The sequence below is a fragment of the Ictidomys tridecemlineatus genome, chromosome 5 (genome assembly GCF_052094955.1).
Source record: "Ictidomys tridecemlineatus isolate mIctTri1 chromosome 5, mIctTri1.hap1, whole genome shotgun sequence".
NCBI lineage: Eukaryota > Metazoa > Chordata > Mammalia > Rodentia > Sciuridae > Ictidomys > Ictidomys tridecemlineatus.
The window spans coordinates 61,030,889-61,043,316 of NC_135481.1; the positions used below are offsets into that span (position 1 = coordinate 61,030,889).

Here is a 12,428-nt window from a genome sequence, read left to right on the forward strand (position 1 = left end):
ACTCTCATTGTTTCACATTCTTGCAAACATTTGGCATTTTCAATCTTTTCATTCTAGTTATTCTGATAGAGAAGTTATATGATCACACGGACATGGTTTTTATATTCACAGTTCCCTAGAAACAAGAATCACAGCACACCAGGTAGCACATCGCCCAGGGAAGCACCAAGGTGGTCAAAAGACAGAGAAAGTAGGGCATTCATGGGCGAGAGACTTTATCATGGTTTCCATGGGAAGGAACGGACAAGATAGGGTGAGCAGGTTTCTGACTGGCTGGATCAAATAATGTCAATGGTCTGTGGATGTAGGGGCTACCTTTGATTGTCTGGTATCTGACCCTGGGGTGATTAGGGCAGAGGGATGGCAAAATGTGAGATCAACAAAGAAGGAGTTTGGGGAGTGAGTTCTGGATTAGTTGGTTTGCACATAAAAAAAGGTGTTCTCAAATACAAATTGTTTAATCTATCTTGAGCAATTAGCTAATCCTCATAGATACAGTCCCTCCAGGGGCATCTGAGGTCCCAGATATCCAAATATCAGAAGACAGAAAATTTTAAAAAATGATATGGTCAATTTAAGTGCCTTTTTTGTATGCTTATTGGACATTTGGAAATTCTCTTTTACAAAGTACCTATTCAAGTCTTTCTTTTTCTCATCTTAAAAATTTGACTCTCTGTCTTATTGATTTGCAAGAATTCCTCCCACTATTTATTTTATTTTATTTTAATTATTTATGGTGCTGAGGACCAAACCCAGGGTCTCACACATGCTAGGAATGTGCTCTACCATTGAGCAATTTCCCTGGCTCTTTTTCCTACATTTTGATATGAGAACTTGGTTGGCTATGATTTGTTACAAAAATATTTTCCCATTATATGGATTTCCTTTTTACTTATGATGAACAGAGTCATTTTTAAATGTAATCCAGTTTACCAATCTGGATAGTTAATACTTTTAAGGAATATTTGCCTGTCTCAAGGTCATGAAGATACTATCCCCTGTTATATTATAGAAGGTTTGTTGTTTTACCTTCCATCTTGAGAGCTATAATCCATCTGGAATTTTTATCTATGGCATGATAGGAGTGAAAATTCATTTCCTTCCATATGTATATACAATTTTACCAGTATCATTTCTTGAAAAAAATAATCCTTTCTGCACATTATTTCATAGAGATTTGTTTTAAACTAGATGAGTATTTATGTGTGGGTCATTTGTAGACTTACTATCCTCTCCCATTGGTCATTTGCCCTTTGAAGGCTGCCCACATTCCTTGGCATGTGGCCTCACCTCACTCTGACCTCTGCTTCTCCTGGTCCATCTCCTTATAGAACCTATTGCTCCTGTCTTGATCTTGTTAGGGCCCTTGTGACACTGGGCTCACCTAGCTAATACTTCTCAAGATCCTTAATTTAACCACATATAAAAATCCCTATTGTCATGTAAGGTTACATTCATAAGCTTCAGGGATTAACTCATGGACCTGTTTGGCAGGGCCATTATTCTGCTTATCACAAATGATACCGATTAGAATTCAGTAACATCTTCTTTACAACTGAGCTAAAAATAGTCAAATACATTGGCTTTTAAATGAATTTGGGCATCTGTTTAGATTTTATCTTTAGCATTGTTAACATGATCCTGACTTCTAAAAAATGGCATTTTAAACAACTAGGCAGCCCCACATGAGATTCTGAACCTGCAAGACAGCAGACAGTCATGTCTTAGAGCCAGCATGCTAGACGACATTCTCCCTAGACACGAAGGCTACACTCTCGACTGAATAATTTTCAAAAGACTTTATAATGTCCTTCAAGTGTGGAGAAATAAAATACGGACCATTTGGCCACTTTTCTGAAAGTGCTGGATAACCCATTTTTTTTCAAGTAATTTTTTTGAAAACAGATATCCTGAGGATAGATCATCAACTACTGTAATACTTAAGCAATTGTTTCTCACATGATCCTTTTTCCTTTTATACATGGACCCTCTCCCCGTCTGAGGCTCTTTTTAGCATTTACTCTGCTTGAGGCTTTTTTATATTGCCTCCCTGCCATCACCAGTGCCATCTAAGGACCTGAGGCTGCTTCTTTCATAAGGTAAATATATCAGGTAGGATGACCTAAACATTATAACAGTGAATACCAAAACTGAAGTGGATTAGCACAATAAATATTGTTTCTCCCTCATGTCACAGTCCAAAGCCGGCTGGCAGGATGTGTGGACCTTTCATGTTCCACGGAGTCATTCAGGGACCCAAGGTTCTTTCCTTTTGAGGCTCCATACTGTTCTGACTCTGTTCAAATCTAGCTTGTGAGCCCCAGGGAGAAAAGAAAAATATCTGGTGAATCACGTACCCAGTTTATGTAGCAACAAATATCATGTAGTATTGCATAACACATGAGTGTAGCATATGATGATATTGATGATATAAAAATTATATATGATCTGTATGCCTTGGCTAGCTCTTGTGGACAGGGATTGTGTTATCACTTTGTCTACAGCAGTATCTAACACTTAAAGTAGTTGCCCAATAAATGTTTCATAAGTGAATCATAATGTATTAAAACTAAAACAGTCCTTGGAGATCATCTAATCTAAACCTTTCATTTTTAATGTGAAGAATCAGAAAGCTAGAGATGCTAAGCACTTTGCCTGTGTTCACTTGCAGGGCTGACACCCATTTATCTCTTATCCCAGATGGAGAGAGACCATCTTTTTAAGCCAACTTGTTTCATTTCCCAGACCAAATGAGACTCCTTTTTGTAACAAATTTCTCAGAAGTTGAACATCTAAACAAGTTATTATTTGTTCCAATGAAGTCTCCTTGGGAGTTCCTATGGAAGTCAAATGCTGCTGCCATTTTAAAAATTCATGGAGCTTCATTTTAGGAATTGCTTTCATAGCCTATGGCATTTTCTCTAGAATTTCACTAATGGTGGCTGGTAAATATTCATCCTTTGAAGATGGTTTTCATTTTGAGAAACAGAAGTTGTTTAGATCCCACTTTGAAAGATAAAAGTTGAATGTAGGTGACCCACTTGTGCAATACTGGTTTTGGTCCCCCCAAAAGTAAGGCTGTGTGTTTCTATAGGATGCACAGTCATGGGGATCCAGGTCTTCCCATATGCTTTTTAACCCAGTTGGGGGACTATTTCACAAGAGGAGACCTGTGGGCATTTTGAGCAATGTCCTCATTGTTGGAATAAGTTAATGGTATCCTAAGGTGACTACTTTGAAGAGAAATAAGGGGCTCTTGACAGAAATGCCTATGTTACAAAATGCCCACGTTAACTTCAGGAGCCTTAGGTTCTACTAAGAAACTTAGTTAGGCCCACATTAGCTCCCTGTTCAGAAACCAGCCACAGGGTGGGAGAAAGAAGCGTTATATTTTAAATGAGGGGAAGATTTCTGGATAAAACGGCAGAAAGTTGGTAACTAGATATACTCTTTTCTGGGGAAATATGAGAACAAAAGACAACAAAATGCTAGAAAGGGGCTTTGCCCCTCTTTCATGTTCTAGTTCAGAAGCTGAGAGGACTGAAACCACCACGTGTGCAGAGAGAGGATCCAAGAAGAGGATTTCTGCCTTCACCATCAACAAGCCTTAGATTAAACTGATCTTTTCTCCTTATACATGATAAACAAATAAATCAGAAACAACACCCTCTTCGATAAACTGGGAGAACAGAGATCCATATGCAGAAGAATTAAATTAGACCCTTGTCTCTCATCAAATAAAAAATCAACTCAAAACAGATTAAGAATTTACATGTAAGACCCCAAACTTTGAAACTACTAGAAGACATAGGTCTAAGCAAGGATATTTTGAATAAAAGCTCAAAAGCACAGGCAACAAAAATAAATATAGACAAATGGGACTACAGCAAACACAGTTTTCTGCGCAGCAAAGGTAATAATCAACAAAGAAAACCTACAGAGAGGAAGAGTTATGTTTGCAAGATATACATCAAATAAGGCGTCAATATCCAAAACACACAAGGAACTTAACAATAGCAACAATAAAAATGAAAATTGAGCAAAAGACCTGATTAGATATTTATCAAAAGAAGAAATACAAATGGCTAACAGATACATGAAAAAAAAATGTTTGGGCCAGGGTTGTATCTCAGTGATAGAGTGCTTGCCTAGCATGCGTGAGGCATTAGGTTCAATCCCTGGCATCACGTAGAAATAAACAAATAAAATAAAGGCATTGTGTCCATCTGCAACTAAAAAAAAAGTTCAACATCACTAAGTATTAGGCCAAACAAACCTACATGAGATATCATCTCACTCCAGTTAAAATGGTCACTATTAAAAAAAAAAAATCAGCCAGTGCATGCCCATAATCCCAGTGACTCTGGAAGCCAAGACAAGAGGATTGCAAGTTTGAGGCCAGCCTCAGCAACTTAGAGGGCCCTAAGTAACTTAATGAGACCTTGTCTCAAAATAAAAAATAAGAAGGGCTAGGGGTTAGGGATGCATCTAAGTGGTTATGTGCCCCTGAGTTCTAACCCTAGTACAAAAAAAAAAAAATCAAGAGATTAGCATTGAGGATGTAGAGAAAATGTGACCTTTATACACTATTGGTGGGACTATAAAACAGAACAGCCATTATGGAAACCATTATGAAGGTTCCTCAAAACGTTAAAAATAGAACTACCATATGATCCAGCTATGTCACTACTGGGTATATATATATCCAAAGAAAATGTAATCAGTATGTCAAAGAGATATCTCCCCTCCTTTATTTATTGGAAAACTGTTCACAATAGTCAAAATATGGAACCACCTAAGCATTCATTGATAGATGAGTAGATAAAGAAAATGTGTTATATATACAAAATGAAGCATTATTAAGCCACAAAAAGAACCAAATCTTATAATTTGCCTGGAGGAATTTGGAGGATATTATGTTAAATAAATAAACCAGATACAGAAAGGCAAACACTGGATGATCTCACTCATACATTGTATGTAAAAAGTTGTTTCACAGAAATACAGAGTAGAATACTAGCCTCCAGAAGAGAAGAGAAAAGAGGGAATGGAGAGAGAGATTGGTTAGGGGATATGAAGTTATAGTCAGGAGGAATGTAAATTATGGTGTTCTTCTGCATTGCAGGATGACTAGATGGAATAATAATATCTATCTCAAATAGCTAGAGAGGTTTTTGAACATTCTAATTACAAAGAAATGATAAATGTTTAAGATGTGGATATACTAATTGCCCTGAATTGATGATTACACCATGTATTCATGTCATGAAACATCACCTTGAACCCCAGAAATATGCACAATTATTATGTGTCAACCATAAATTTAAAAAAGAAAGAAAAAAGCAAAAGGAACTCTCAATGAGAGTTTGGAAACCAATAAAGAGAAAACAATTCTGGAACAGTAATGTCCAGGGTTTTGCCTTCAGTTGTCCCAAGTCAAATTGAGGAAGAGGAAAGTCAGAATTCAGAATTAGTGCTTTTTTTTGTCCATCTATATAAAAACTGAAATGTTAGTCTCATTACTTTAAATTCACACCTGGCCTATAGCGAGGTACTCCGTGCCATTTCCCTGACTATTCAATTTAAACACTTTCCAACTGAGTAGTTACACTCTTTTGGTAAATTGCCGTCTCAAGGGAAGGCACAGGAGGAAGGAAAGGTAAGGTGTGGCATGAGCTTCCTGGGCGAGTGCCCTTCTGCTGTAATAGGATCTTCTCTGAGATAAACATTTCTGAGGAAATGGAAACCTGTAAACATGTGACCACGAAATAATTACCTAAGGATTCAACCAAGACCCCAGCCTAGAAGGCCTTTCACTGGCTTCTTCTGCCCACAGAATCACACAGAAGCTCACTATGATTCTACGGTGACTGGGCCACCCTTCCTCAGGCTGAGCTGTGATGCCTCTTGACTGGCATTTCAAGAAAATGGGACGAGCTGTCAACCACAAGGACCCACCCCGCCTGCCGTGGCAGCTGGGCCTCTTCCAACATGGTGCTGTTGGCCTTTAGTTCACACTTACCCGAGGCAGCCTGAACCCTGCCGAGCTCTCCTAAAAGCAGTTGTTCACAGAAACCAACATCAAGGGTTTCCACTTTCATTTTCCCACAATCACCTTCAGACTACATTGTCCTCAGTTAACAGTCAAAAGCTGATCCTTCTGTCTGCCAGTCCTGCCAACTCCACCTGGGATGAGGGACACAGCTGGGCTCTTTTCTGGCTCCTACATCTTCAAAAGTAATAAAGCCTCAGCAAATGGGATTTACCTGTCCATTTTGCTGATGAGGCAGTAGGAAAATTAGAAATCATTTTTCCGTCTAGAACCACACTGGACTCCACAAACTTGCTAACTAAAGCAAGAAGTTGTGGCCCCATAGTTAAGTCAGCAGCCAGGATCAAGGCTCAGGGAACCAAGGTATTCACTGAAGAAGGGGCATTTTTAAAGTAGCTATCTTTCCATTTTAGAAGAAGCCGCTCTGATAATTGAGGATTGTTTAAAATTTGATTTCCTCTGTTGAAAAAAAAAAAAACAAACAACTTAGAAATGCATAAAATAGATTCCCTGGAGATCAATATAACCCAGAAAATATAATAATGCAAGGCCTTCGCAGCTGAGTTTTTATTTGTGCCTCGCTTCGGAAAACCAAACCCCTAAGGGGTCTGAACCCAAGGTTCATTTATTCTTAATAAGCTCCATTCCGGAGGCCCTGTTACCCTCCAGCTAATGACAACACTGCCAGCAGCTGGGGTAGCTGCGTCCAAAAAAGAGTGAGAATCTAATTGAGATAAGAAATAAGTGTTGACTCATGTCAGCATTTGTTAGCATCCAGAGCCCACGTCCTGTGTTTCTAAAGATCCATTCAGCATGCATTCTCCAGCCTCTTGCAAGAGAGAGTATATTTTGGTGCTAATTAAGATGGCACTTAACACAGAGGCAGTTACAGGCAGATCCTCACACCGTCCCCTCCACCATCCATAGATCAGGTGCCACTTCTCTCAGAGAAGCTGGTCCTGACCCATGGGACACAGAAGAGCCTTGACAATGTCATGTTCCTACTGGCTGTCTCCTCATCCCGGGAGTCTTCCATCCAGATGGGAAGTCATGAACTCAAGGAATTCAGGTGCTTCCCCAGGAGGCAGTCAGGGCTCTGGACTCCAAGTCTTAGTGAAGGATCTGGGGCAGCAACTTAGCTGCACAGCTGGTCGCTTGGTCATGTCAAGCAATCACCCTCCACAAACATTGCATAAATCACTTTTTCTGGATTCCCAGTCTTAATAATTTAAGCGATCCTCCCTGTTCTCTCAGTCAGCCCTGTGTACAACAGCAATGCATTTTCAAAATGGCGCCAGTGGTCCAGGCAGTGGTGCAGAGGAACAGAATGAAATAAACTGGCATACAGAGGATTGATTCCTGCTCTAAATGAGCCTGGGTTGTGTTTCCCTAATGGAACAAGAGGAGGGTCTTCCTGGTTAAAGAGACATCAATGCAGACAGAGGGATGTTTTTGATAGAAATAGTGGTGAGGTAACACTGGAAGGATTTCCTCATTTCTAGGTTCCACCTATCTTTGGTCTAGTTCAGGAATAGCTTTAGAGAATTCTAGAGTTTTGCCCTCTCCTGAATTCAGGATTCTGTAGCCTCCCAAGGCACCTCACCACAGAGGTAGACTTGTAACGTGCTAATAATTTGGCCTAACTGCTCCCCAGAAATGGGGGCACCTTGTTCCATAGGCTGTCTAATCCTATGGGTATTCTTTCTTTTTATTTTTTTGATGGGGGTGGTTTCTGGGGATTGAAGTCAAGGGTACTCAGCCACTGAGCCACATCCCCAGCCCTATTTTGTATTTTACTTAGAGACAGGGTCTCACTGAATTGCTTACTGCCTCACTTTTGCTGAGGCTGGCTTTGAACTTGTGATCCTCCTGCCTCAGCCTCCTGAGCTGCTGGGATTACAGGCGTGCATCACCACACCTGGCCCCATGTGTTTTCAAATTCAAGCATCCTATACACTCAGATGTTTAAACAAGAGCCTATTCATTATACTATGGTAGACAACAAGGATGGTGAAATTTAGCTCACCACTACCTGCCACAGACCTTTTGGTTCTAAGAAGGATACTTCTCTCTGTGCCAGGAGTAATTCTGTTTCCTGTTAGTCAGAGGCATCAGTCTGGGCTTAAAAGGTTTCCAAAAGCAGGGTACCTTTCTGCTACCGTCCCAAGATTTTTCCAGGTTCAATTCTCTTTCCTTAAATTTACTTTACCAGAAGAAGGAACTTATTTAAACTTACTTCAGTATGGATAACTATTCTTATCTTGTGTAGCAAAGACTACACTTTTTTTTTGTTTTGCATTTAAGAAATGCTGACAACCCAAGATTACATTTGTTGAATCAAAATAGCAATAACAGAAGATAAACATTGTCTTCACTAACCTTCATGTTGTCATCTTTCAAGGCAAGCACAGTTTTTTAAAAAGACACTTGCTACATATCCTTGACCTTGTCATTAAACTAGTAATGGCTATAATGTATTGAACACATACTATATACCAGGTATGATTGGCATAAACAGAGCAAGGAGAAGAGATCATGGGAACCTGAAGGAAAGTGTAGTGACAAAAAAATGAACAGAAATTATATGACTAGGAATAACATTTAGTTATGTGTTATAGAAACCCAACTTTGCAGCTTAAGCAAGTACAAACTTTCCAATACATCAGTTAGAAAATAACCATGAGTTTTGAGAACTCGACTCCATCTACTCTATATTCATTATCTATTACAGCATATACTCATGTAAATAAACACAGTGCATAGAGTCTCTGCTAAACTATGAGATGCCTCCGTGCACATTAATGAAAGTCACTGCCTCTGGAAAGTCAAGTAACAGAGTTTCCCTTTGTGTGAGCCTAGATTTTACACCAGAGCTTGGGAGAAATTTTGGCCCTTGTCAGCATCCCCATATACCATCATACATGGTTTACTGCCCCTGATCAACTTTCCCATCCCAGGGTGTTACAAAGGAGTGACATAAGTCCTCAATGCCTCTTTCCCCTCCTTTGCACTGAAACTTTAAGCTCCAGCACCTTCTATACTGGCAGCTGAACTCCCACTTGTGGGGAATATATTCATGCTTTTGCAAAAGGGGGGGGGGCACGCTGGGGTTGTGGCTCAGTGGTAGAGTGCTTGCCTAGCATGTGTGAGGCCCTGGTTCAATTCTCAGCACCACATAAAAATAAATAAAATAAAGGTCCATTGACAACTGACAAAATATTTTTATAAAAAGAGAGGTGGGGGGCCTTCCAATTTAAATAGCATTTAGCTAGCAGTCCCTATTCAATCTCTCTGACATTTACACTAAAATACATATTGCTAGAGTTTCCAATGACAATGAAAACATTGACATAAACTAGTAGTTATCAAAATATAGGAAGAATTTTTGCTAACTATTGAAAGATGAACTGAGAAAACTAATCTATTTCATGCTTCTTTCTCTCTTCCTGGCAAATAAAAACACCTAGAAGAGTAGGGGCTGGGTGTTTTTGTTTTGTTTTGTTTTGTTTTGTTTTTGGTGCCAGGGATTAAACCCAGGGGTGCTTAGCCACATCCCCAACCCTTTTTATTTTTTATTTTGAAACAGGATCTTACTAAGTTGCTTAGGGCCTAAGTTGCTGAGGCTGGCTTTGAAACGGCAACCCTCCTACCTCAGCCACCTAAGCCACTGGGATTACAGGCAAGTACCATTGCCCTTGGCTAGTGGCTGGCTCTTTCTCTCTGCATCGTGATTTCAGGACCCAGGTCTGTGCCAACAAGAAACATGGGCAATATCTTCACAACAGGTTGCACTTACTTTCTTCATCTCTCCCATAAGGAGACTTAATGCTTTGGAGGCCCTTCAAATAAATATTTCTCAAGTATTTGTCTTGTATTTGTTTTTATGGAGTAAAAAGTAATGGAGACTCTATTTAAAAATTATATACCAAATTCTTAATATTCAAAACAACAAATCCACTAGGTGCACTAAATCAACATTTTTACTTCAAAAATTCTAATCACTTATTACATTGTTTATATTCATTAAGAACAGATAATATCAAAATCTTATTTGAGGGCTGAGGTTGTGGCTCAGCAGGAGAGCACTCGCCTCCAATGTGCGGGGCCCTGGGTTTGATTCTCAGCACCACATAAAAATAAATAAATAAGATAAAGGTGTTGGGTCCAACTACAACTAAAAATATTTTTTAAAAAAATCTTAATTGATCTACTTACATTATTCTCCCTCTCTCTCTCTCTCTCTCTCTCTCTCTCTCTCTCTCTCTCTTTGGGGGGAACCAGGGATTGAACCCAGAGGCTAATCACTTAGCCATATCCCCAGCCCTTTTTTATATTAAGGGTCTCACTGAGTTGCTTAGGGCCTCACTATAAGCCACTGGAATTTTTTTTCTCATTTTTATGACAGATAAAAATGTTTTCTGATTCAAAATTATTTTTTTTCTCCTTTAATTTTTAACTTTCCAAAACCAAATAATTTCTTGGCAATTTTCTCAGTAAGTTTTCTGTTGCCACAACAGCATGCCATAGGCTGGGTAAATTTTGACAATAGAAGTTTATTTGGCTCACTGTTCTGGAGGCTGGAAAGCCCAAGAGCATGGTGCTAGCATCTGGTGAGGGCATTCATGCTGCATCAGAACACAACAGAGGGCATCACCTGGTGAGACAGAGCCCTCTCAAAGCACTTTTTTGTTGTTTATTGTTTTTATTTGTATGGTTACTTGATAAGTATCTGTCTTACAGTTTGTGTAACCTCTACTTTTAGATTTCCTGTACAATGATGCATAGTCAACATTCAAAAATGATTAAAGAAGTTTATTGAATTAAGTGCTAGAGGCAATAAAATAATGTCTATAACATCTTGAAGGAAATATGATATGACTCAAGGGATTATTTCATTTTAATTTTATTTTTAATTTTATTGGTAATGCTTTATACCTTCCTTGCTTACATTTTTTAAAAAAATTAAAATACTACAGGTAGTATTAACAGCACCTTTGACAACTTCCCCTATCAACACCATATGTGTATACATGCACACCCAAAATACCCACTTTAACAGAAATAACCACTGTTGAAGATTTTGTATGCATTCTTCCAGAATTTTCTCTATTCCTTTACAGATGTACATATGGACCTAGAAACAGTACTTACTATTAGTTCAGGAGAATGTAGGTATAGGGTCCTTGAGAATGTTGTATCTAAAAAGGCAGCAACAAAAAGAAAATGCTCAGATATGCAAGTTCTTTAAAAAATACCACCATGTATCCTCCTTGAAAAAAGAGTTTTGAAAAATTATTTTATCAAGGAAAGATTTTCAAAAGATGACAAAGACCTCATAGGTCAACTCCATCAGTTTAGATGGCAAAGGTCCTAGTATGTTCTCAGAGGAATTTTTTTCCATGTTTCACATTAATTTTCCTTTTTTGTTTCTACACCTTTCTGTGTGCCAGGAAACTGTGTCTTCTTAAACCACTTGCCAGAAACTGCTAATTTTGTTTGATGACATTATAAAATAATAATAATATTGTTCTAGTTCTTGCTAGTAATGACCAACTTTATGTAGCTAGGATGTTGGTCTAAGAGAACTGCTAATAAAAAAAAAATCTTTCCTTGTTTCCTTCACAAAGGCATAGCTGTAGGAAGAACATATTGTTCATTTCATTGCCAGGGAAATTTAAATAAGATCATCTGCTTTAAAATTCATAGTTGTTTTTTAAGTGTTAAAGAATAACAAAGCAGATGCTGTCTGTCATTGTTCTTTATTTTTTAATCATTTTTCATCTAGTATCTGTGTTATTGATGCTTAAAAATCAATGTACGAGTGAACTATGTTTTAAAATAAATATAAACATAAGTATACTAAAATATCAACAGTTGCTGTATCCATTTTGTGAAATTTATAAAGAATAGAGATTTATCCTTACAGTTTGGGAAGCTGGAAAGTCCAAGACAAAGGGACCCACATCTGCTGAGGGTCTTGGAGCTTTGTATGACATGGCAGAAGGTAGAAGGGCTGTAAAGAAAAACAACAAGAGTCAGAAGCAAGCAAGGTGCAGGGGCAAAGTAAAAAGGGATGGCTCATCTGAGCTGCCAGCTTTACTTATATTCATAGGTCACATTAGATCACTGACATAATTAGAACATATTGCTCATTGTATAAAGTTACTGTTATGTGGACAGGCTTAGGTGCAGTGACACAGTTATGTTGTCTAAGATAATTCCTTTATTCCCAGAAGCTGAGTGTTTGAGATAAGGTGGAGGCTGATAAGACTCTAGCACAGAGCCTCCTCTGGAAGGACATTACCATAGCAGCTAGGCACATATTAGTCATCTTACTAGTTCCAGAAGGAACTGTAGAATATTCTAAATGTGGATA

The 12,428-nt window shown here is 38.6% G+C and overlaps 1 long non-coding RNA gene across 1 annotated transcript in view; it reads right to left on the reverse strand.

The window, feature by feature from the left end:
- LOC144377545 (uncharacterized) overlaps window positions 1-12,102 on the reverse strand; it is a 52,413-nt gene extending 40,311 nt beyond the window's left edge. Inside the window, exons 1-2 of the long non-coding RNA XR_013438538.1 lie at window positions 11,977-12,102; window positions 11,204-11,250 (exon numbers count right to left, since the gene is read on the reverse strand). This is a non-coding gene — a long non-coding RNA (uncharacterized LOC144377545). The remainder of the gene's footprint in view (window positions 1-11,203; window positions 11,251-11,976) is intronic.
- Window positions 12,103-12,428: the final 326 nt, after the last annotated feature.